Source organism: Coregonus lavaretus (genome assembly GCF_964263955.1).
Source record: "Coregonus lavaretus genome assembly, chromosome: 28".
NCBI lineage: Eukaryota > Metazoa > Chordata > Actinopteri > Salmoniformes > Salmonidae > Coregonus > Coregonus lavaretus.
The window spans coordinates 26440345-26466214 of record NC_140015.1 but is presented as its reverse complement, the minus strand read 5'-3'; the positions used below and the strand labels follow the sequence as shown (position 1 = coordinate 26466214).

The 25870-nt window shown below is 44.6% G+C and overlaps 1 pseudogene across 1 annotated transcript in view; it reads right to left on the bottom strand.

Annotated features, from left to right (window-relative positions):
- LOC311103202 (adhesion G protein-coupled receptor E5-like) overlaps positions 1–19694 on the bottom strand; it is a 35593-nt pseudogene extending 15899 nt beyond the window's left edge. Inside the window, exons 1-10 of the transcript XR_014615809.1 lie at positions 19229–19694; positions 13538–13615; positions 13206–13388; positions 6928–7005; positions 6594–6776; positions 2288–2440; positions 1925–2146; positions 1496–1624; positions 1306–1349; positions 1105–1209 (exon numbers count right to left, since the gene is read on the bottom strand). The product of XR_014615809.1 is annotated as an adhesion G protein-coupled receptor E5-like (transcript). The remainder of the gene's footprint in view (positions 1–1104; positions 1210–1305; positions 1350–1495; positions 1625–1924; positions 2147–2287; positions 2441–6593; positions 6777–6927; positions 7006–13205; positions 13389–13537; positions 13616–19228) is intronic.
- Positions 19695–25870: the final 6176 nt, after the last annotated feature.

Here is a 25870-nt window from a genome sequence, read left to right as displayed (position 1 = left end):
TCCCCGCACCAAACCAGTGGTGCGTGTCTCCAGTCCGGCACGACCCGTGCCTGCTCCTCGCACCAGACCAGTGGTGCGTGTGCCCAGTCCAGCTCCGGTCAGCTGCTCCACTCCGGAGCCAGAGCAGTCCGCTCCACCGGTGCCTAGTCCAGCTCCGGTCAGCGGCTCCACTCCGGAGCCAGAGCAGTCCGCTCCACCGGTGCCCAGTCCAGCTCCGGTCAGCGGCTCCACTCCGGAGCCAGAGCAGTCCACTCCACCGGTGCCCAGTCCAGCTCCGGTCAGCGGCTCCACGCCGGAGCAGTCCGCTCCACCGGTGTCCAGTCCAGCTCCGGTCAGCGGCTCCACTCCGGAGCCAGAGTAGTCCGCTCCACCGGGGTTCAGCTCTGGTCAGCGGCTCCACTCCAGGCCCAGACGTCAGCCCCTCTCCAGGGTCAGGGCTCCCACACCAGGGTCCAGACAGGGCTTGGTGCATCGCGGGAGGATTGCCGATCCAGGCCCAGACGTCAGCCCCTCTCCAGGTTCGGGGCCTCCCACACCAGGGTCCAGACAGGGCTTGGTGCATCGTGGGAGGAAGGAGAGGGGAAGCATCGCGCCGAGGTCCAGACCAGGGGTGCAACGGGGAGGAAGAAAGGGAGAGGTCGTCACGCCCGAAGCCGCCTCCGAGGCTGAATGCCCACCCGGACCCTCCCCTAATGAGTCAGGTTGGTGCAGCCGGAGTACGCACCTTTTGGGGGGGGGGGGGGGGGTACTGTCACGCCCTGATCGAGAGTACTCTTGTTGGTTGGGTCAGGGTGTACGTTTTCTGTTGAGATCTATGTTAGTGTATTTCTATGTTGTAGAAAGATCAACCTAGATCTATGTTTGGCCGGGTGTGATTTCCAATCAGAGGCAGCTGTCGCTCGTTGTCTCTGATTGGGGATCATACTTAAGTAGCCTGGTACAGCCCTAGGACTTCACGTTACGTTTGTTGTTTTGTCAAGTGTTTATCTTCATTAATAAATATGTACGCATACCACGCTGCACCTTGGTCTGACCCGTCTCTCAACAATCGTGACAGGGCCTCTAATATAAATAAGGGCCTCTAATATAAATAAGCAGTAGTACCTCTAGCAGGGCCACTCCATCCACTGGTCCTGTTGTCTTACTCTCACTCAACTCCAGACAACTGGTCCTCATCAGGGCCAAAGAATCCTGCAGGCCTGGGAGGACCTGAGAATGAGGGATGGGAGGAGGACGTTAGGCTGTATTTAGTTCTGCAGATACCTGTAGGTGTGAATCATTACACTGTATACGCATGTGGCTTACCATCTCAAGATGGTTCTCACTCACAAACGTGTCACAGATCAACTCTGTGGAAACAGAAGAGATGAGTGAATAAGGCATCTTAAATGAAAAAAATGTGTTGACAACTTGATCATGCAGCGGAAGTATTGTGAAATTTGAATGTTGAATCTCCATATCAATGAGAATGCTGATCTATAAATGTGATTCTCACCAGTACACTTCCCCTGCGGGTCTCCGTAGTTGGTGAATCCTGCATGGCACGCACACCGATGGCCACCATCGGCGGAATTATGGCACGTTCCATTCCCTCCACAGATTGACTTATTCATTTTACACAAATCTACAAAGGAATGACAGAAAGCACAGGTGACATTTTCATAAGGTGTTCACATCTACCTAAAACCGATCAATTTACATAATATCAATTACACATTCTGGTCATAAAGAAATTACAATCTGGTGCTTCATGAGGAAGAGGAGCATTTGAGCAAAATACATCAAATTATTTAACTTTCTCAAAATTCACAGGTTTTCCCAAAATCCCGGTTGGAAGATTCCTGGAATTAGCAGGAAATATGGAGTCCTCCAACCAGGATTTCTGGAAAACCCATCCAGGGTGATAATACAATTCATCCCATACCCTTAGCACCTTGAGCATCCTCACTGTCTGTGGTTGCTGTCCAGTCTGTGGTGGCTTTCTGATCTGTTATTTCCTCACATGATTCTCCATTCCCTGTGAATTTAGCTTTGCCAGACTTCAGGCCAAACCCTGGGTTGCAGACACAGTAGTAGATGCCTGGTGTGTTGAAGCACTGTGTATGCTTCCCGCAGTTTGTGATGTCGTCCACACACTCGTTTCTATCTACATGGAGGTAAAAAATACCATTAGGAATAGGAAACTCTCACCATTTCATACATGACGACATCCTGCATATGCCTGAAACGCTCTCTGTACACATATTTTGATATTTTGTGTTATCACCAGTTGTCTATGGCATCTTACCTTCACACGTGATTCCTTGGCCCAAAATAAATATTTCCACTCCAGTACTGGAGACAAACCCATCATTGCAGATGCAGGAGTAGGACCCTATTGTATTGTGACACTCGGCATTGGGACCACAGGCGTCCTTATTTTCCAGACACTCGTTGATGTCTTGAGGGACAGAGAAAGGAGTAGTCAGTCACACCTCAGGCTAACATAGAATATATACTGAATACAAATATAAGGGTAACATGTGAAGTGTTGTTCCCATGTTTCATGAGCTGAAATAAAAGATCCCAGACATATTTCATTACGCACAAAAAGCGTATTTCTCTCAAATGTTGTGAACAAATTTGTTTACATTCCTGTTAGTGAGCATTTCTCCTTTGCCAAGATAATCCATCCACCTGACAGATGTGGCATATCAAGAAGCTGATTTATACAGCATGATTATTACACAGGTGCACCTTGTACTGCGGACAATAAAAGGCCACTCTAAAATGTGCAGTTTTGTCACATAACACAATGCCACATATTTCTCAAGTTTTGAGGGAGCGTGCAATTGACTGCAGGAATGTCCACCATAGCTGTTGCCAGAGAATTTAATGATAATTTCTCTACCATAAGCCACCTCCAACGTTGTTTTGGAGAATTTGGCACTACGTCCAACCGGCCTCGCAACCGCAGACCACATGTATGGTGTCGTGTGGGCGAGCGGTTTGCTGATGTCAATGTTGTGAACAGAGTGCACCATGGTGGCGGTGGGGTTATGGTATGGGCAGGCAGCTACGGACAGCGAACACAATTGCATTTCATTGACGGCAATTTGAATGCACAGCGATACCGTGACAAGATCCCTCGTGCCATTCATCTGCCGCCATCACCTCACGTTTCAGCATGATAATGCACGGTCCAATGTCGCAAGGATCTGTACACAATTCCTGAAAGCTGAAAATGTCCCAGTTCTTTCATGGCCTGCATACTCACCAGACATGTCACCCATTGAGCTTGTTTGGGATGCTCTGGATCAACGTGTACGACAGCGTGTTCCAGTTTCCGCCAATATCTACAGTTGAAGTCGGGAGTTTACAACACCTTAGCCAAATACATTTAAACTCAGTTTTTCACAATTCCTGACATTTAATCCTAGTAAAAAATCCCTGTCTTAGGTCAGTTAGGATCAACAATTAATTTTAAGAATGTGAAATGTCAGAATAATAGTAGAGAGAATGATTTAGTTCAGCTTTTATTTCTTTCATCACATTCCCAGTGGGTCAGAAGTTTACAAACACTCAATTAGTATTTGGTAGCATTGCCTTTAAATAGTTTAACTTGGGTCAAATGTTTTGGTAGCCTTCCACAAGCTTCCCACAATAAGTTGGGTGAATTTTGGCCCATTCCTCCTGACAGAGCTGGTGTAACTGAGTCAGGTTTGTAGGCCTCCTTGCTCGCACATGCTTTTTCAGTTCTGCCCACAAATTATCTATAGGATTGAGGTCAGGGCTTTGTGATGGCCACTCCAATACCTTGACTTTGTTGTCCTTAAGCCATTTTGCCACAACTTTGGAAGTATACTTGGGGTCATTGTCCATTTGGAAGACCCATTTGCGACCAAGCTTTAACTTCCTGACTGATGTCTTGAGATGTTACTTCAATATATCCACATCATTGTCCTTCCTCATGATGCCATCTATTTTGTGAAGTGCACCAGTCCCTCCTGCAGCAAAGCACCCCCACAGCATGATGCTGCCACCCCATGCTTCACGGTTGGGATGGTGTTCTTCGGCTTGTAAGCATTCCCCTTTTTCCTCCAAACATAACGATGGTCATTATGGCCAAACAGTTCTATTTTTGTTTCTTCAGACCAGACGACATTTCTCCAAAAAGTATGATCTTTGTCCCCATGTGCAGTTTCAAACCATAGTCTGTTTTTTTATGGCAGTTTTGGAGCAATGGCTTCTTCCTTGCTGAGTGGCCTTTCAGGTTATGTCGATATAGGACTCATTTTTACTGTGGATACAGATACTTTTGTACCTGTTTCCTCCAGCATCTTCACAAGGTCCTTTGCTGTTGTTCTGGGATTGATTTGCACTTTTCGCACCAAAGTACGTTCATCTCTAGGAGACAGAACGTGTCTCCGTCCTGAGCGGTATGACGGCTGTGTGGTCCCATGGTGTTTATACTTGCGTACTATTGTTTGTACAGATGAACGTGGTACCTTCAGGCATTTGGAAATTGCTCCCAAGGATGAACCAGACTTGTGGATGTCTACCATTTTTTGTATGAGGTCCTGGCTGATTTCTTTTGATTTCCTCATGATGTCAAGCAAAGAGGCACTGAGTTTGAAGGTAGGCCTTGAATTACATCCACAGGTACACCTCCAATTGACTCAAATGATGTCAATTAGCCTATCAGAAGCTTCTAAAGCCATGACATCATTTTCTGGAATTTTCCAAGCTGTTTAAAGGCACAGTCAACTTAGTGTATGTCAACTTCTGACCCACTGGAATTGTGATACAGTGAATTATAAGTGAAATAATCTGTCTGTAAACAATTGTTGGAAAAATTACTTGTGTCATGCACAAAGTAGATGTCCTAACCGACTTGCCAAAACGATAGTTTGTTAACAAGAAATTTGTGGAGTGGTTGAAAAACAAGTTTTAATGACTCCAACCTAAGTGTACAGTGGGGAAAAAAAGTATTTAGTCAGCCACCAATTGTGCAAGTTCTCCCACTTAAAAAGATGAGAGAGGCCTGTAATTTCATCATAGGTACACGTCAACAATGACAGACAAATTGAGAAAAATAATTCCAGAAAATCACATTGTAGGATTTTTAATGAATTTATTTGCAAATTATGGTGGAAAATAAGTATTTGGTCACCTACAAACAAGCAAGATTTCTGGCTCTCACAGACCTGTAACTTCTTCTTTAAGAGGCTCCTCTGTCCTCCACTCGTTACCTGTATTAATGGCCTGCTTAAGCCAGTACATGTCCAGGCCCGTCTGAAGTTTGCTAGAGTGCATTTGGATGATCCAGAAGAGGATTGGGAGAATGTCATATGGTCAGATGAAACCAAAATATAACTTTTTGGTAAAAACTCAACTCGTCGTGTTTGGAGGACAAAGAATGCTGACTTGCATCCAAAGAACACCATACCTACTGTGAAGCATGAGGGTGGAAACATCATGCTTTGGGGCTGTTTTTCTGCAAAGGGACCAGGACGACTGATCCGTGTAAAGGAAAGAATGAATAGAGCCATGTATCGTGAGATTTTGAGTGAAAACCTCCTTCCATCAGCAAGGGCATTGAAGATGAAACGTGGCTGGGTCTTTCAGCATGACAATGATCCCAAACACAACGCCCGGGCAACGAAGGAGTGGCTTCGTAAGAAGCATTTCAAGGTCCTGGAGTGGCCTAGCCAGTCTCCAGATCTCAACCCCACAGAAAATCTTTGGAGGGAGTTGAAAGTCCGTGTTGCCCAGCGACAGCCCCAAAACATCACTGCTCTTGAGGAGATCTGCATGGAGGAATGGGCCAAAATACCAGCAACAGTGTGTGAAAACCTTGTGAAGACTTACAGAAAACGTTTGACCTGTGTCAATGCCAACAAAGGCTATATAACAAAGTATTGAGAAACTTTTGTTATTGACCAAATACTTATTTTCCACCATAATTTGCAAATAAATTCATTAAAAATCCTACAATGTGATTTTCTGGATTTCTTTTTCTCATTTTGTCTGTCATAGTTTACGTGTACCTATGATGCAAATTACAGGCCTCTCTCATCTTTTTAAGTGGGAGAACTTGCACAATTGGTGGCTGACTAAATACTTTTTTTCCCCACTGTATGTAAACTTCCGACTTCAACTGTAGCAACTTCACTCAGCCATTGAAGAGGAGTGGGACAACATTCCACAGGCCACAATCAACAGCCTGATCAAATATGCGAAAGAGATGTGCTGCGCTGCATGAGGTAAATGGTGGTCACACCAGATACTGACTGGTTTTCTGATCCATGCCCCTACCTTTTTTTAAAGTTATCTGTGACCAACAGATTCATATCTGTATTCCCCCAGTCATGTAAAATAAATAGATAAGGGCCTCATTTATTTATTTCAATTGACTGATTTTCTTATATGAACTGTAACTCAGTAAAATCTTTGAAATTGTTGCATGTTGCGTTTATATTTTTGTTCAGTATAGTATAGTCACTATAGTGAATAAGTGTATGGATTCCAAAATTGCAGCAGTGCTGTGTTCTTTGACCAGGACTGCAATGTATAGAAATGCTATAAGGTAACTAGAAAGGAGAGTTGTTTACCTAAACATTTTTCAGGTGAGTCAGCTGTGTAGTTCAGCCGTTGTGTTGATGATCTGAACCCAGGAGCACACTGGCAGTAGTAGCTTCCTACGGTGTTGATGCATGTTGCATTCTTACCACATAGTGGTGGTGTTTCAGGGTCCTCATCATAGTCCTCACTAGGAGGATTACACTCATTCTCATCTGCGGTCAAATACAGAAGCATTTCAAAAACAGAAGCATTGAGAAAGTGTGAGAGAGGTAGAATGGTTGGGGTCTGCGAATGATCATTCAAAATATAAGAGATATACTGTATATATATAGAATAAATAATACAAGAGAAAAATGTACATACCAATGCACAATTTCCCCTTTTTAGAGAATCCTGGGTCACAGCCTGATACATGTTCCATCAGCGGGGCAAGGTGAAGAGCTGTAGAGTAAGAAACAGGCAGATTCTCCAATAAGTTATCCCATTATCGTATGGTCAGTGCTATCCTGGATATGTAGGACATCCCTACCCTAAAGCCTAAACATAACCCTCTCCTAACATGACTAAATGACTTTTGTACATGACTAAATGACTTTTTAGTACATGACTAAATGACTTTTGTACATGACTAAATGACTTTTGTAGAACCAACCTTTGACCATGATTGTAAGGTTGTAACAATAATCAGTTTGAGAGGTTTCAGGCACAGGAACTTGCAGCAATAGTTTTTAAAGGTTTACTGAACCAGGCCTTTGCAATGCTATCTCTCTCTGTGCAAAAAAGGTATACCCACTATCTGGATTTCCTCAGATTGTTCCTACGGCAACTGGGCTCACAGGATTTGCCCATAATAACCCCTGAACTGCACATGGCTGTCCAGAGGTGACCATGTCCTCTCTCCCAGGAATAATGACTGTAAACCTCCTCAGTCTGTATGATAATGAATGGGTAGTCAGTCCATTGTGGTAATGAGTGGAGAGAAGAGGCAGCAGTGTGTGGAATGTTGTGATCACAGAGAGATTCTTCTAAAACGTTGTGTAGGCACTGTTTTAAGTTCCACATTTCTGGTGCTCTCTATTTCACTCGAACTAGTAAAAATGACATTTTATAATGATTAAGAAAAAATAAATAGCGTAACCTTTCATTGAGGAACCATCTGTCAAACAATGGTCTCTGAGACAGTAGTTTTGTTCTCTCCCTTCACAACCCTCCATTTATCCACCTCTTCTCAGTGCTTATATTCTATTTCCCTTTGCATAGCTTTGAAGATGGAGCCGATAGACATGGTCGCCCTATTCATGGCTCCTAAGCAACTTTGCATATTTTTTGTGTGTGTTATTTCTCACCTAATTAGCTCAGAACATCCTTTGCGTCATTACATACAGCCGGAAATAACTTTTGCATATTAGAGCGGCGGTAACTCACCAGCATTATTACCAGAAATACAACTTTCCTGAATTTGATCCTTTGTTCTTACCCCTCAAGTGGTATTCAGATTGGACTTAGTGTGAATGCAACCACCCACTGCTTCCGAGTATATTACTCGCTAATGTTCAGTCCCTGGACAATAAAGTAGACGAGCTCATGGCGAGGATCTCCTTCCCTTCCAAGTCACTTGGCTCTGTCATATCCTCACATGGTCTCTCCTATCATTGCTACGCAGACGACACACAATTCATTTTCTCCTTTCCCCCATCTGATAACCAGGTGGCGGATCGCATCTCTGCATGTCTGGCAGACATATCAGTGTGGATGTCGGACCACCACCTCAAGCTGAACCTCAGCAAGACGGAGCTGCTCTTCCTCCCGGGGAAGGACTTCCCGCTCCATGATCTCGCCATCACGGTTGACAATTCCATTGTGTCCTCCTCCCAGAGTGCAAAGAACCTTGGCGTGATCCTGGACAACACCCTGTCGTTCTCCGCTAACATCAAAGTGGTGACCCGATCCTGCAGGTTCATGCTCTACAACATTCGCAGAGTACGACCCTACCTTACACAAAAAGCAGCACAGGTCCTAATCCAGGCACTTGTCATCTCCCGTCTGGATTACTGCAACTCGCTGTTAGCTGGGCTCCCTGCCTGTGCCATTAAACCCCTACAACTTATCCAGAACGCTGCAGCCCGTCTGGTGTTCAACCTTCCCAAGTTCTCTCATGTCACCCCGCTCCTCCGCACACTCCACTGGCTTCCAGTTGAAGCTCGCATCTACTACAAAACCATGGTGTTTGCCTACGGAGCTGTGAGGGGAACGGCACCTCCTTACCTTCAGGCTCTGATGAGACCCTACACCCAAACGAGGGTACAACGTTCATCCATCTCTGGCCTGCTAGCCCCCCTACCTCTACGGAAGCACAGTTCCTGCTGAGCCCAGTCAAAGCTATTTGCTGCTCTGGCACCCCAATGGTGGAACAAGCTCCCCCAAGACGCCAGGACAGCGGAGTCACTGACCACCTTCCGGAGACACTTGAAACCCTACCTCTTTAAGGAATACCTGGAATAGTATAACATCCCCCCATAAAACAACAAAAACCAAAAAAATATATAGAATTAAAAATAATATATATATAAAAAATTGGGTGGTTGTCCCACTGGCTATCCTAAGTTGAATGCACCAACTTGTAAGTCGCTCTGGATAAGAGCGTCTGCTAAATGACTTAAATGTAAATGTAAATGTAAGAACTGTTTAACGCAGGTCTGACCAATCGGAATCCATGCTTCAAGATTGTTTGGATCACGTGGACTGGGATATGTTCTGGGTTGCCTCTGAGAATAACATTGACGTATACACTGACACGGTGACTGAGTTCATCAGGAAGTGTATAGGGGATGTTTTTCCCTCTGTGACTATTTAAACCTACCCAAACCAAAAAATGTGGACAGATGGCAGCATTCGCGCAAAACTGAAAGTGTGAACCACCGCGTTTGACCACGGCAAGGTGACTGAGAATATGGTTGAGTACAAACAGTCCAGTTATGCCCTCCGTAAGACAATCAAACAGGCAAAATGTCAGTAAAGAGACAAAGTGGAGTCGCAATTCAACAGCTCTGACACAAGACCTATGTGGCAGGGACTCCAGACAATCACATATAAAGGGAAAACCAGCCACGTTGCGGACACCGAAGTCTTGCTCCCTGACAAGCTAAACACCTTCTTCGCCCGCTCCGCGGGAAACACAGCACCATGGACTGTGAGCGCTCGTTCTCTGTGGCCTACGTGAGTAAGACATTTAAGCGTGTTAACCCTCGCAAGGCTGCCGGCCCAGACGGCATCCCTAGCCGCGTCCTCAGAGCATGCACAGACCAGCTGGCTGGAGTGTTTACGGACATATTCAACCTCTCCCTATCCCAGTCTGTTGTCCCCACTTGCTTCAAGATGCCCACCATTGTTCCTGTACCCAAGAAAGCAAAGGTAACTGAACTAAGTGACTATCGCCACGTAGCACTCACTTCTGTCATCATGAAGTGCTTTGAGAGGCTAGTTAAGGATCATATTACCTCCACCTTACCTGACACCCTAGACCAACTGCAATTTGCATACCGCCCCAATAGATCCACGGATGATGCAATCGCCATCACACTGCACACTGCCCTATCCCATCTAGACAATAGGAATACTTATGTAAGAATGCTGTTCATTGACTACAGCTCAGCCTTCAACACCATAGTACCCTCCCAAGCTCATCATTAAGCTCGGGGCCCTGGGTCTGAACCCCGCCCTGTGCAACTGGGTCCTGGACTTCCTGATGGGCCGCCCCCAGGTAGTGAAGGTAGGCAACAACACCTCCACTACGCTGATCCTCAACACAGGGGCCCCACAAGGGTGCGTACTCTGCCCCCTAGTGTACTCCTTGTTCACCCATGACTGCGTGGCCACGTACGTCTCCAACTCAATCATCAAGTTTGCAGACGACAAAACAGCGGTAGGCCTGATTACCAACAACAACGAGACAGCCTACAGGGAGGAAGTGAGGGCCCTGGCAGAGTAGTGCCAGGAAAATAACCTCTCCCTCAACTTAAAAAAAAACAAAGGAGATGATTGTGGACTTCCGGAGACAGCAGAGGGAGCACGCCCCCATCCACATCAACGGGGACGCAGTAGTGGAGAAGGTGAAAAGCTTCAAGGTCCTTGGCGCACACATCACTGACAATCTGAAATGGTCCACCCACACAGACTATGTGGTGAAGAAGGTGCAAAAAATGCCTCTTCAACCAAAGGAGGCTGAAGAAATTTGGCTTGGCCCATTAGACCCATCCTGATCCCCACGTAGGGCCAGTGGTGTGTGTTCCCAGTATGGTCCGGCCTGTTCCTGCCACTCGCACCAAGTCTACGGTGCGCATCGCCAGTTCGGCCCGGCCCATTCCTGCTCCCCGCACCAAGTCAGTGGTGCGTTTCGTCAGCCCTGTCCGGCCCGTTCCTGCTCTCCGCACCAAGTCTGTGGTGCGCGTCGCCAGCCCAGTCCGGCCCATTCCTGCTCCCCGCACCAAGTCTGTGGTGCGTTTCGTCAGCCCTGTCCGGCCCGTTCCTGCTCTCCGCACCAAGTCTGTGGTGCGCGTCGCCATCCCAGTCCGGCCCATTCCTGCTCCCCGCACCAAGTCAGTGGTGCGTTTCGTCAGCCTTGTCCGGCCCGTTCCTGCTCCCCGCACCAAGTCAGTGGTGCGCGTCGTCAGCCCGGCACGGCCCGTTCCTGCTCCCCGCACCAAGTCAGTGGTGCGCTTCGTCAGCCCGGTCCGGCCCGCTCCTGCTCCCCGCACCAAGTCAGTGGTGCGTTTCGTCAGCCCGGCTCGGCCCGCTCCTGCTCCCCACACCAAGCCAGTGGTGTGCGTCGTCAGTCCGGCACGGCCCGTGCCTGTTCCACCGGTGGCGGGTCCGGCACCGGTCAGGTGCTGCGTCACGCCGGAGCTAGAGCAATCCGCTCCACCAGTGTTCAGTTCAGCTCTGGTCAGCAGGGCCAGACCGGACCAGGGGTACTTTGGGGGGTTAGAGAAGGAGTGGGGGTCATGTCCGGAGCCGGATCCGCCGCCGAGGCGGAGTGCCCACCCGGTCCCTCCCCTGTTGTATTTGGTTGGCGCGGTCGGAGTCCGCGCCTTTAGGGGGGGGTACTGTCACGCCCTGGCTCTGGGGACTCTAGTAGGTTGAGCCAGGGTGTGAGTTTTTATTTGTTTATGTTCTAGTTGTTGTATATCTATGTTGGCCTGGGTGGCTCCCAATCAGAGACGGCTGTAGCTCGTTGTCTCTGATTGGGAGTCATACTTAGGTAGCCGTTAGGCATTCATTATTTGTGGTTTCTTGTTCCGTGTTGGTTTGTTTATGTAACCAGGGACGTCACGTTTTCGTTTTGTTGTTTTGATTGTGTGATCATTCTAATAAATAAAATGTTCGCATTCAACGCTGCGCCTTGGTCCTCCTCTATGAATGACGATCGTGACAATAACTTTTTGGTAAAAACTCAACTCGTCGTGTTTGGAGGACAAAGAATGCTGACTTGCATCCAAAGAACACCATACCTACTGTGAAGCATGAGGGTGGAAACATCATGCTTTGGGGCTGTTTTTCTGCAAAGGGACCAGGACGACTGATCCGTGTAAAGGAAAGAATGAATAGAGCCATGTATCGTGAGATTTTGAGTGAAAACCTCCTTCCATCAGCAAGGGCATTGAAGATGAAACGTGGCTGGGTCTTTCAGCATGACAATGATCCCAAACACAACGCCCGGGCAACGAAGGAGTGGCTTCGTAAGAAGCATTTCAAGGTCCTGGAGTGGCCTAGCCAGTCTCCAGATCTCAACCCCACAGAAAATCTTTGGAGGGAGTTGAAAGTCCGTGTTGCCCAGCGACAGCCCCAAAACATCACTGCTCTTGAGGAGATCTGCATGGAGGAATGGGCCAAAATACCAGCAACAGTGTGTGAAAACCTTGTGAAGACTTACAGAAAACGTTTGACCTGTGTCAATGCCAACAAAGGGTATATAACAAACTTATTTTCCACCATAATTTGCAAATAAATTCATTAAAAATCCTACAATGTGATTTTCTGGATTTCTTTTTCTCATTTTGTCTGTCATAGTTTACGTGTACCTATGATGAAAATTACAGGCCTCTCTCATCTTTTTAAGTGGGAGAACTTGCACAATTGGTGGCTGACTAAATACTTTTTTTCCCCACTGTATGTAAACTTCCGACTTCAACTGTAGCAACTTCACTCAGCCATTGAAGAGGAGTGGGACAACATTCCACAGGCCACAATCAACAGCCTGATCAACTATGCGAAAGAGATGTGCTGCGCTGCATGAGGCAAATGGTGGTCACACCAGATACTGACTGGTTTTCTGATCCATGCCCCTACCTTTTTTTAAAGTTATCTGTGACCAACAGATTCATATCTGTATTCCCCCAGTCATGTAAAATAAATAGATAAGGGCCTCATTTATTTATTTCAATTGACTGATTTCCTTATATGAACTGTAACTCAGTAAAATCTTTGAAATTGTTGCATGTTGCGTTTATATTTTTGTTCAGTATAGTATAGTCACTATAGTGAATAAGTGTATGGATTCCAAAATTGCAGCAGTGCTGTGTTCTTTGACCAGGACTGCAATGTATAGAAATGCTATAAGGTAACTAGAAAGGAGAGTTGTTTACCTAAACATTTTTCAGGTGAGTCAGCTGTGTAGTTCAGCCGTTGTGTTGATGATCTGAACCCAGGAGCACACTGGCAGTAGTAGCTTCCTACGGTGTTGATGCATGTTGCATTCTTACCACAGATTGGTGGTGTTTCAGGGTCCTCATCATAGTCCTCACTAGGAGGATTACACTCATTCTCATCTGCGGTCAAATACAGAAGCATTTCAAAAACAGAAGCATTGAGAAAGTGTGAGAGAGGTAGAATGGTTGGGGTCTGCGAATGATCATTCAAAATATAAGAGATATACTGTATATATAGAATAAATAATACAAGAGGAAAATGTACATACCAATGCACAATTTCCCATTTTTAGAGAATCCTGGGTTACAGCCTGATACATGTTCCATCAGCGGGGCAAGGTGAAGAGCTGTAGAGTAAGAAACAGGCAAATTCTCCAATAAGTTATCCCATTACCGTATGGTCAGTGCTATCCTGGATATGTAGGACATCCCTACCCTAAAGCCTAAACATAACCCTCTCCTAACATGACTAAATGACTTTTGTACATGACTAAATGACTTTTTAGTACATGACTAAATGACTTTTGTACATGACTAAATGACTTTTGTAGAACCAACCTTTGACCATGATTGTAAGGTTGTAACATTAATCAGTTTGAGAGGTTTCAGGCACAGGAACTTGCAGCAATAGTTTTTAAAGGTTTACTGAACCAGGCCTTTGCAATGCTATCTCTCTCTGTGCAAAAAAGGTATACCCACTATCTGGATTTCCTCAGATTGTTCCTACGGCAACTGGGCTCACAGGATTTGCCCATAATAACCCCTGAACTGCACATGGCTGTCCAGAGGTGACCATGTCCTCTCTCCCAGGAATAATGACTGTAAACCTCCTCAGTCTGTATGATAATGAATGGGTAGTCAGTCCATTGTGGTAATGAGTGGAGAGAAGAGGCAGCAGTGTGTGGAATGTTGTGATCACAGAGAGATTCTTCTAAAACGTTGTGTAGGCACTGTTTTAAGTTCCACATTTCTGGTGCTCTCTATTTCACTCGAACTAGTAAAAATGACATTTTATAATGATTAAGAAAAAATAAATAGCGTAACCTTTCATTGAGGAACCATCTGTCAAACAATGGTCTCTGAGACAGTAGTTTTGTTCTCTCCCTTCACAACCCTCCATTTATCCACCTCTTCTCAGGGCTTATATTCTATTTCCCTTTGCATAGCTTTGAAGATGGAGCCGATAGACATGGTCGCCCTATTCATGGCTCCTAAGCAACTTTGCATATTTTTTGTGTGTGTTATTTCTCACCTAATTAGCTCAGAACATCCTTTGCGTCATTACATACAGCCGGAAATAACTTTTGCATATTAGAGCGGCGGTAACTCACCAGCATTATTACCAGAAATACAACTTTCCTGAATTTGATCCTTTGTTCTTACCCCTCAAGTGGTATTCAGATTGGACTTAGTGTGAATGCAACCACCCACTGCTTCCGAGTATATTACTCGCTAATGTTCAGTCCCTGGACAATAAAGTAGACGAGCTCATGGCGAGGATCTCCTTCCCTTCCAAGTCACTTGGCTCTGTCATATCCTCACATGGTCTCTCCTATCATTGCTACGCAGACGACACACAATTAATTTTCTCCTTTCCCCCTTCTGATAACCAGGTGGCGGATCGCATCTCTGCATGTCTGGCAGACATATCAGTGTGGATGTCGGACCACCACCTCAAGCTGAACCTCAGCAAGACGGAACTGCTCTTCCTCCCGGGGAAGGACTTCCCGCTCCATGATCTCGCCATCACGGTTGACAATTCCATTGTGTCCTCCTCCCAGAGTGCAAAGAACCTTGGCGTGATCCTGGACAACACCCTGTCGTTCTCCGCTAACATCAAAGTGGTGACCCGATCCTGCAGGTTCATGCTCTACAACATTCGCAGAGTACGACCCTACCTTACACAAAAAGCAGCACAGGTCCTAATCCAGGCACTTGTCATCTCCCGTCTGGATTACTGCAACTCGCTGTTAGCTGGGCTCCCTGCCTGTGCCATTAAACCCCTACAACTTATCCAGAACGCTGCAGCCCGTCTGGTGTTCAACCTTCCCAAGTTCTCTCATGTCACCCCGCTCCTCCGCACACTCCACTGGCTTCCAGTTGAAGCTCGCATCTACTACAAAACCATGGTGATTGCCTACGGAGCTGTGAGGGGAACGGCACCTCCTTACCTTCAGGCTCTGATGAGACCCTACACCCAAACGAGGGTACAACGTTCATCCATCTCTGGCCTGCTAGCCCCCCTACCTCTACGGAAGCACAGTTCCTGCTGAGCCCAGTCAAAGCTATTCGCTGCTCTGGCACCCCAATGGTGGAACAAGCTCCCCCAAGACGCCAGGACAGCGGAGTCACTGACCACCTTCCGGAGACACTTGAAACCCTACCTCTTTAAGGAATATCTGGAATAGTATAACATCCCCCCATAAAACAACAAAAACCAAAAAAAATTATAGAATTAAAAATAATATATATATAAAAAATTGGGTGGTTGTCCCACTGGCTATCCTAAGTTGAATGCACCAACTTGTAAGTCGCTCTGGATAAGAGCGTCTGCTAAATGACTTAAATGTAAATGTAAATGTAAGAACTGTTTAACGCAGGTCTGACCAATCGGAATCCATGCTTCAAGATTGTTTGGATCACGTGGACTGGGATATGTTCTGGGTTGCCTCTGAGAATAACATTGACGTATACACTGACACGGTGACTGAGTTCATCAGGAAGTGTATAGGGGATGTTTTTCCCTCTGTGACTATTTAAACCTACCCAAACCAAAAAATGTGGACAGATGGCAGCATTCGCGCAAAACTGAAAGTGTGAACCACCGCGTTTGACCACGGCAAGGTGACTGAGAATATGGTTGAGTACAAACAGTCCAGTTATGCCCTCCGTAAGACAATCAAACAGGCAAAACGTCAGTAAAGAGACAAAGTGGAGTCGCAATTCAACAGCTCAGACACAAGACCTATGTGGCAGGGACTCCAGACAATCACATATAAAGGGAAAACCAGCCACGTTGCGGACACCGAAGTCTTGCTCCCTGACAAGCTAAACACCTTCTTCGCCCGCTCCGCGGGAAACACAGCACCATGGACTGTGAGCGCTCGTTCTCTGTGGCCTACGTGAGTAAGACATTTAAGCGTGTTAACCCTCGCAAGGCTGCCGGCCCAGACGGCATCCCTAGCCGCGTCCTCAGAGCATGCACAGACCAGCTGGCTGGAGTGTTTACGGACATATTCAACCTCTCCCTATCCCAGTCTGTTGTCCCCACTTGCTTCAAGATGCCCACCATTGTTCCTGTACCCAAGAAAGCAAAGGTAACTGAACTAAGTGACTATCGCCACGTAGCACTCACTTCTGTCATCATGAAGTGCTTTGAGAGGCTAGTTAAGGATCATATTACCTCCACCTTACCTGACACCCTAGACCAACTGCAATTTGCATACCGCCCCAATAGATCCACGGATGATGCAATCGCCATCACACTGCACACTGCCCTATCCCATCTAGACAATAGGAATACTTATGTAAGAATGCTGTTCATTGACTACAGCTCAGCCTTCAACACCATAGTACCCTCCCAAGCTCATCATTAAGCTCGGGGCCCTGGGTCTGAACCCCGCCCTGTGCAACTGGGTCCTGTACTTCCTGATGGGCCGCCCCCAGGTAGTGAAGGTAGGCAACAACACCTCCACTACGCTGATCCTCAACACAGGGGCCCCACAAGGGAGCGTACTCTGCCCCCTCGTGTACTCCCTGTTCACCCATGACTGCGTGGCCACGTACGTCTCCAACTCAATCATCAAGTTTGCAGACGACAAAACAGCGGTAGGCCTGATTACCAACAACAACGAGACAGCCTACAGGGAGGAAGTGAGGGCCCTGGCAGAGTAGTGCCAGGAAAATAACCTCTCCCTCAACTTAAAAAAAAACAAAGGAGATGATTGTGGACTTCCGGAGACAGCAGAGGGAGCACGCCCCCATCCACATCGACGGGGACGCAGTAGTGGAGAAGGTGAAAAGCTTCAAGGTCCTTGGCGCACACATCACTGACAATCTGAAATGGTCCACCCACACAGACTATGTGGTGAAGAAGGTGCAAAAAATGCCTCTTCAACCAAAGGAGGCTGAAGAAATTTGGCTTGGCCCATTAGACCCTCACAAACTTTTACAGATGCACAATTGAGAGCATTCTGTCAGGCTGTATCACAGCCTGGTACGGCAATTGCACCGTCCGCAACCGCAGGGCTCTCCAGAGGGTAGTGCGGTCTGCCCAATGCATTACCCGGGGCATACTGCCTGCCCTCCAGGACATCTACAGCACCCGGTGTCACAGGAAGGTTGTGTGTTCACCCTGCAACCATCCAGAAGGCAAGGTAAATACAGGTGCATCAAAGCTGGAACTGAGAGACTGAAAAACAGCTTCTATCTCAAGGCCATCAGACTGTTAAATAGTCACCACTAGCCGTCCACCGCCCAGTACTCTGCCCTGAACTTTAATCACCGTCACTAGACGGCTACCACCCGGTTACTCTACCATGCACCTTAGAGGCTGCTGCCCTATGTCCATAGTCATGGAACACTGGTCACATAATAATGGAACACTGGTCACTTTACATACTGTTTTATATACATATATTTCTATATTTCTTAATTCCATTCTTTTTCTTTTTAGATTTGTGTATGTTGTGTGTGTGTACGCAAATGTGTGAGTTTCAAAGACAAATTGGGTGAGGGTGAGTGGGTGTGAGTGTTATCAGACTGTGGGGTGCTTTAGGGTGAGATCACGGAATAAAAATACCACTGTTAAAGGCAGAGGAACAGAGGGTCTCTTTAGAGAGAGGGACCCGGAGTCTAGGATGAAGAATAGGGAGAGTGTCTCTCTCTGGATGTCTCTCTGTCTACTGCTAATTCCTCTGACTGCTCCTTCAGGCTTTTAGTCCTCAGATTCCCAGAAGTCCTTCAGTGTTATGACAACGGTCTGTCCTTTAGGTTCCATTCAGTTCTGATGAGTGTCATTGTTTCCACATTAAGAGCTGTGTCCCTATGGATCTGTCTTACTCAATGAACCAGTAAAATGTACTGGCTAATTTTCCACTCACTGGAAATAAGTTATAAACGCTCAAGCCGTAAAAGTGATTTCACAAGAAAGCAATACAGATATATTAGCCACACATGTAAAAGAGATGCAATAAACTGTACAACTCAACAATTTCAACAGGCTATTAACATGAGTTTAAATGGATTCCAACCTTGGCACACATAGATGTCACATGGTCGTCTCAAATATCTCAAAGGGACTTGCCGTGCTCTCCCCCTACCTTATGTCTTAAAGATGTTCTTAAATTATATAATTAAACCATTATATCATTAAACCTGCAATTACTGAGAAGAACGAGGTACATTTCATCTGACTCCTTTGAATACAAAGGATTAAAAATATCTAAACAATTCCGCTTTACTTTATAACCTTTTTCAGTTGTTCCTAAATGTTGTTTCAGCTTATGTCAGGAATGATGTCTAATGCAACCTAGGAGTAGCCTGGTCCCAGATCTGTTTGTGTTTGGCACGTGACCATGACCAAAGGGGTTGGCAAGACAGTAAGGACAGATCTTGGACCAGGCTAAACTGAAAGGTGTTCAAACCTGTAGTGACCTCCTGTGGGACCCTGATCATGATGACCTGCCAATGAATTTCCACATTAGCATTTCAGGCAAATCCTAATTTAAGTCAAATTTTTATTTAGTTATCCATTGATGTCAATGGGAGACTAAGTGAAAATTCAATTCAAGTTAGGATTCGCCTCTTCAAGTTCAACAGCCACGTCTTCTACTTTTTCTTCATCTAACCATCCTTGACCAAACATAAACACTGTCTGGTTTAGTGCTTTCTCTCCCAAACACACAACCTTCTCCATGGCAACATGACTCCTGTGTAAACAGTTTACAAAAATGACTCACCCAGAATCAGGAGATGCACCCTGCCTGCCATAGTGAAGAAGAATCTCACTATCTCTTCTATGAGAATCACAACGCACAAGATCAGACCAGGGCTGAAACTCTGCCCCTATCTGAACGGTCTATTCAAAAGTGTGATAAAGATCCGTCTTCTCTTCTTCTCTGGAGTTTCTCCAAACTTCTCAGGGTAGTTTTACTGAAGAAAAATGGCACCTGTATCCATCAACTCAGTCAAGCTTCTGTCTAGTTAATTGAGCTCTGCTGACATCACCAAATGAGAGATAAAACGACAAGTAGTCACTGTGCTCTCATCACTTGCCTAAAACTCTCGGTCTCTGTCTCGCTTTCCTTCTCTCTCGTTCTGTGTGTTTGGCTGTGGTTGTCTGGGCTGTCTGGCTCTCTGACATACTAAGGGGTTTCTGGGCAGAGTTTCAGTTGAGCCGCTGGTGTTGAGAAACGTCCCTGAGACACGGAAAGAAATTAGGTTGGAGGATAAGAGGAGGAGGAGTAGAAGGGGAGTTTAGCAACTGCTGCTGTTGAAAAAAATGTATTTTTGATCTCTGCCCTTTACAGTTCCATGACAACAACACGGCCTAAACTGGCCTTCACTTCTCTCTCTCTCTCCCCCCCCCCCCCCCCCTCCCTCGCTCTCTCTCTCTCTCTCTCTCTCTCTCTCTCTCTCTCTCTCTCTCTCTCTCTCTCTCTCTCTCTCTCTCTCTCTCTTCAATTTCAATTCAATTTAAGGGGCTTTATTGGCATGGGAAACATATGTTTACATTGCCAAAGCAAGTGAAATAGATAATAAACAAAAATGAAATAAACAATAAAAAATTAACTGTATATATTACACTACAAAAGTTCCAAAAGAACAGATACATTTAAAATGTCATATTATGTCTATATACAGTGTTGTGACAATGTGCAAATAATTTAAGTACAAAAGAGAAAATAAATAAAATCTCTCTCTCGCTCTTGTTTCCTTCCCCCCTCTCTGTACCCCTCTCTCTCTCTTTCTTTCTATCTACAACCTTGTCTCCCACTTCCTCCACTCTATCAAACTGTATGGCCTCAATTGAATCAGACATTAAGGAGTCTGGGTTGTGAGACTGTTCATTGTTATACAGAACACTGCTTGGACACACTCCCATTGCTGTGGTGGTCTGTTAATGGTGGTGATGACAAATATATGGCTCTCTCCTTTTTGTCTTTGAGCAGATGGCGTCTGTCCATACTGATAACAACGTAACAACGTACTGTAATATACAAAACTCCCAGTGGAATCCATTAACAATGGTCATTTATTTTAAAGTTTTGTTTTGTAAAAAGTATAGGACAGCAGAATTTAGCTTTCGAATGACAGAAAACAGAATAGTCATCCATCCAAGCCACAGGATAACCGCAGATTTAGAATGTGTGATTTGTTTGGTCTTCAGTATTGCAAAAAGCCACACAGATGCAACATTTTACTCAAAGGAACAATATCATCATCATTGCTGTTGTGTTTAACTTATAATGCCACTATTCTATTTCTTAAACATTAGTTGTCATACTGTAACACATCTTCAACAATATATCAATTGTACTTCTGCTACTCTTGCTAGTACAGTTATGATTTGTCTTAGAAGAGGAAGAAGGAGTGCTGAGAGCGAAGAAGCCGAGTGCAACATTTTAGAGACACTGTGTTCTTTTTGGTTATGCCGTTGTCAACACCCTCTTACAGACCTCGCCACTGTAGGATGTTAATTTGATCACTCTTTTGTCGCTTAGAATTTCCTGGGCCACAGGAAATTAAGATGAGCTTTATAATTTACATAAATTCACTGAAAACCCGCAGTAACACACGGTTATATTAACAGTATTCCACTTTTCATGTAGCCTCATTTTGACCAGCTAATAGCCTAACCACTGATCAAGCAACATTATGGACTTAATCCTGTTGCTGCAGGATTATTTTGCTCCCATAATCCAGGTCAAATGAAGATCATAAACCTGTAATAAGGGTTTTCAGTACTAAAGCTGGGACAAATGGAATTATTGTCATATTGCAATTGACTTATACACTGAGTTCAATACAATACGCAAAAAAACATGATATAGATTTATCAATAATGGCTGTTGATGCCGAAAAGTATTTTGACCTTTTTGAATGGCCTTTTCTGTTAAAAACTTTGGAAGCTTTCAACTTCCAGATGAAATAATACATTTAATAGAAATATTATATAAATGTCCTAAAGCAAAAATATGCACACATAATACATTATCAGATGAAATTGCTTTAGAAAGGGGCACAAGAAGGGATGTCCTCTCTCCCCCTTCCTGTTTGCATTGGTAATTGAACCGCTTGCAGAAATAATTAGACAGGACCCAAATGTAACAGGTATCAGTATTGGTAAACATTAATATAAACTAAACCTATTTGCAGACGATATCCGGATATACCTGACCAATTCTTAAAACGAAATGCCCCCCCCAACACCTGCTAAAAATATTTTCAGAAAACTCTAAAATCTCAGGATATAAAATTAACGTGGGAAAAAAAACAAAATAATGTCAATAGGAAAAATAAAAATAATAACTAATGATCTACAGTAATCCTTTAAGTGGACCACAAAAAATATAAAATACTTAGGATGCTTAATAAGTGAAAACAAACAACAAATATATAAAGATCACTTTATCCCATTACTTAACAATATGAAAGCAGACCTAATTAAATGGAACAATCTTCCCATAAATCTAAAAGGTAGAATAAACCTCTTTAGAATGGCATGGCTCCCAAAGTATTTATACTTATTATCGGTAATATCAATTATCCCACCAAAGACTTTCTTTAAAAAAGTATACTCTGTCATAACAGAATTTATATGGGCAAATAAAACTCATAGAATAAAAAGGAACGTTTTACATCTTCCTAAGTCTGAGGGTGGTTTTAACCGTCCAGACTTGGAATTCTAACAACTCGCCACCTAAGGATTTTACTTATGACATATACAGTACCAGTCAAAAGTTTGGACACACCTACTCATTTAAGGGTTTTTCTTTATTTTTACTTTTTTCTACATTGTAGAATAATAGTGAAGACATCAAAACTATGAAATAACACATATGGAATCATGTAGTAACCAAAAAAGTGTTAAACAAATCAAAATATATTTTATATTAGAGATTCTTCAGTAGCCACACTTTGCCTTGATGACAGCTTTGCACACTCTTGGCATTCTCTCAACCAGCTTCATGAGGAATGCTTTTCCAACAGTCTTGAAGGAGTTTCCACATATGCTGAGCATTCATCTCAATTGGGTTGAGGTCGGGTGATTGTGGAGACCAGGTCATCTGGCCGTCCCCACCCATCACCCAAACGTCCTCACCCCAAGACCCAAATTAGACAGAGGTATGCTTGTATGGACAGACCGTGCATATATTTATAGGGAGCTAAGCGTTATAAAATGGGGATGTAAGGATCTATTAGCATTAGTTAGTACAGTGGGGGAAAAAAGTATTTAGTCAGCCACCAATTGTGCAAGTTCTCCCACTTAAAAAGATGAGAGAGGCCTGTAATTTTCTTCATAGGTACACGTCAACGATGACAGACAAATTGAGAAAAAAAGATCCAGAAAATCACATTGTAGGATTTTTAATGAATTTATTTGCAAATGATGGTGGAAAATAAGTATTTGGTCACCTACAAACAAGCAAGATTTCTGGCTCTCACAGACCTGTAACTTCTTCTTTAAGAGGCTCCTCTGTCCTCCACTCGTTACCTGTATTAATGGCACCTGTTTGAACTTGTTATCAGTATAAAAGACACCTGTCCACAACCTCAAACAGTCACACTCCAAACTCCACTATGGCCAAGACCAAAGAGCTGTCAAAGGACACCAGAAACAACATTGTAGACCTGCACCAGGCTGGGAAGACTGAATCTGCAATTGGAAAGCAGCTTGGTTTGAAGAAATCAACTGTGGGAGCAATTATTAGGAAATGGAAGACATACAAGACCACTGATAATCTCCCTCGATCTGGGGCTCCACGCAAGATCTCACCCCGTGGGGTCAAAATGATCACAAGAACGGTGAGCAAAAATCCCAGAACCACACGGGGGGACCTAGTGAATGACCTGCAGAGAGCTGGGACCAAAGTAACAAAGCCTACCATCAGTAACACACTACGCCGCCAGGGACTCAAATCCTGCAGTGCCAGACGTGTCCCCCTGCTTAAGCTAGTACATGTCCAGGCCTGTCTGAAGTTTGCTAGAGTGCATTTGGATGATCCAGAAGAGGATTGGGAGAATGTCATATGGTCAGATGAAACCAAAATATAACTTTTTGGTAAAAACTCAACTCGTCGTGTTTGGAGGACAAAGAATGCTGAGTTGCATCCAAAGAACACCATACCTACTGTGAAGCATGGGGGTGGAAACATCATGCTTTGGGGCTGTTTTTCTGCAAAGGGACCAGGACGACTGATCCGTGTAAATGAAAGAATGAATGGGGCCATGTATCGTGAGATTTTGAGTGAAAACCTCCTTCCATCAGCAAGGGCATTGAAGATGAAATGTGGCTGGGTCTTTCAGCATGACAATGATTCCAAACACACCGCCCGGGCAACGAAGGAGTGGCTTCGTAAGAAGCATTTCAAGGTCCTGGAGTGGCCTAGCCAGTCTCCAGATCTCAACCCCATAGAAAGTCCGTGTTGCCGAGCGACAGCCCCAAAACATCACTGCTCTAGAGGAGATCTGCATGGAGGAATGGGCCAAAATACCAGCAACAGTGTGTGAAAACCTTGTGAAGACTTATAGAAAACGTTTGACCTGTGTCATTGCCAACAAAGGGTATATAACAAAGTATTGAGAAACTTTTGTTATTGACCAAATACTTATTTTCCACCATAATTTGCAAATAAATTCATAATAAATCCTACAATGTGATTTTCTTGAAAAAATAATCTCATTTTGTCTGTCATAGTTGACGTGTACCTATGATGAAAATTACAGGCCTCTCTCATCTTTTTAAGTGGGAGAACTTGCACAATTGGTGGAGGAGTTCCCACATATGCTGAGCACTTGTTGGCTGCTTTTCCTTCACTCTGCGGTCCGACACATCCCAAACCATGATCAATTTGGTTGAGGTCGGGTGATTGTGGAGGCCAGGTCATCTGATGCAGCACTCCATCACTCTCCTTCTTGGTCAAATAGCCCTTACACAGCCTGGAGGTGTGTTGGGTCATTGTCCTGTTGAAAAACAAATTATAGTCCCACTAAGCCCAAACCAGATTGGATGCCGTATCGCTGCAGAATGCTGTGGTAGCCATGCTGGTTAAGTATGCCTTGAATTCTAAATAAATCACAGACAGTGTCACCAGCAAAGTATCCCCACACAATAACACCTCCTCCTCCATGCTTTACGGTGGGATATACACATGCAGAGATCATCCGTTCACCCACACCGCGTCTCACAAAGACACGGCTGTTGGAACCAAAAATCTCACATTTGGACTCCAGACCTACTGCTCGTGTTTCTTGGCCCAAGCAAGTCTCTTCTTATTATTATTGGTGTCCTTTAGTAGAGGTTTCTTTGCAGCAATTCGACCATGAAGGCCTGATTCACACAGTCTCCTCTGAACAGTTGATGTTGAGATGTTTCTGTTACTTGAACTATGTGAAGCATTTATTTGGGCTGATATTTCTGAGGCTGGTAACTCTAATTAACTTATCCTCTGCAGCAGAGGTAACTCTGGGTCTTCCATTTCTGTGGCGATCCTCACAAGAGTCAGTTTCATCATAGCTCTTTTTTAAAATGTATTTTTAATATAACCTTTATTTAACTAGGCAAGTCAGTTAAGAACAAATTCTTATTTACAATGATGGCCTACACCGGCCAAACCCAGATGACGCTGGGCCAATTGTGCGCCTCCCTATGGGACTCCCAATTACCGCCGGTTGTGATACAGCCTGGAATCGAACCAGGGGGTCTGTAGTGACGCCTCAAGCACTGAGATGCAGTGCCTTAGACCGCTGTGCCACTCGGGAGCTCTTGATGGTTTTTGCGACTGCACTTAAAGAAACTTTCAAAGTTCTAGAAATGTTCCGCATTGACTGACCTTCATGTCTTCAAGTAATGATGGACTGTCATTTCTCTTTGCTTATTTGAGCTGTTCTTGCTATAATATGGACTTGGTCTTTTACCAAATTGGGATATCTTCTGCACCCCCCCCCCCCCCCCCCCCCCACCTTGTCACAACACAACTGATTGGCTCAAACGCGTTAAGAAGCAAACAAATTCCACAAATTAACTTTTACAAGGCACACCTGTTAATTGAAATGCATTACAAGTGAAGCTGGTTGAGAGAATGCCAAGAGTGTGCAAAGCTGTCATCAAAGCAACGGGTGGCTATTTGAAGAATCTCAAATATAAAATATATTTTGATTTATTTAACACTTTTTGGGTTACTACATCATTCCATATGTGATATTTCATAGTTTTGATGTCTTCACTATTATTCTATAATGTAGAAAATATTTAAAAAATAAAGAAAAACCCTTGAATGAGTAGATATTCTAAAATAAAATACTGGTAGTGTGTGTATGTACTTCCTCACACTCACAATGAGGATGTACACAAAGCCTTTGCATTAGATAATGTAGTT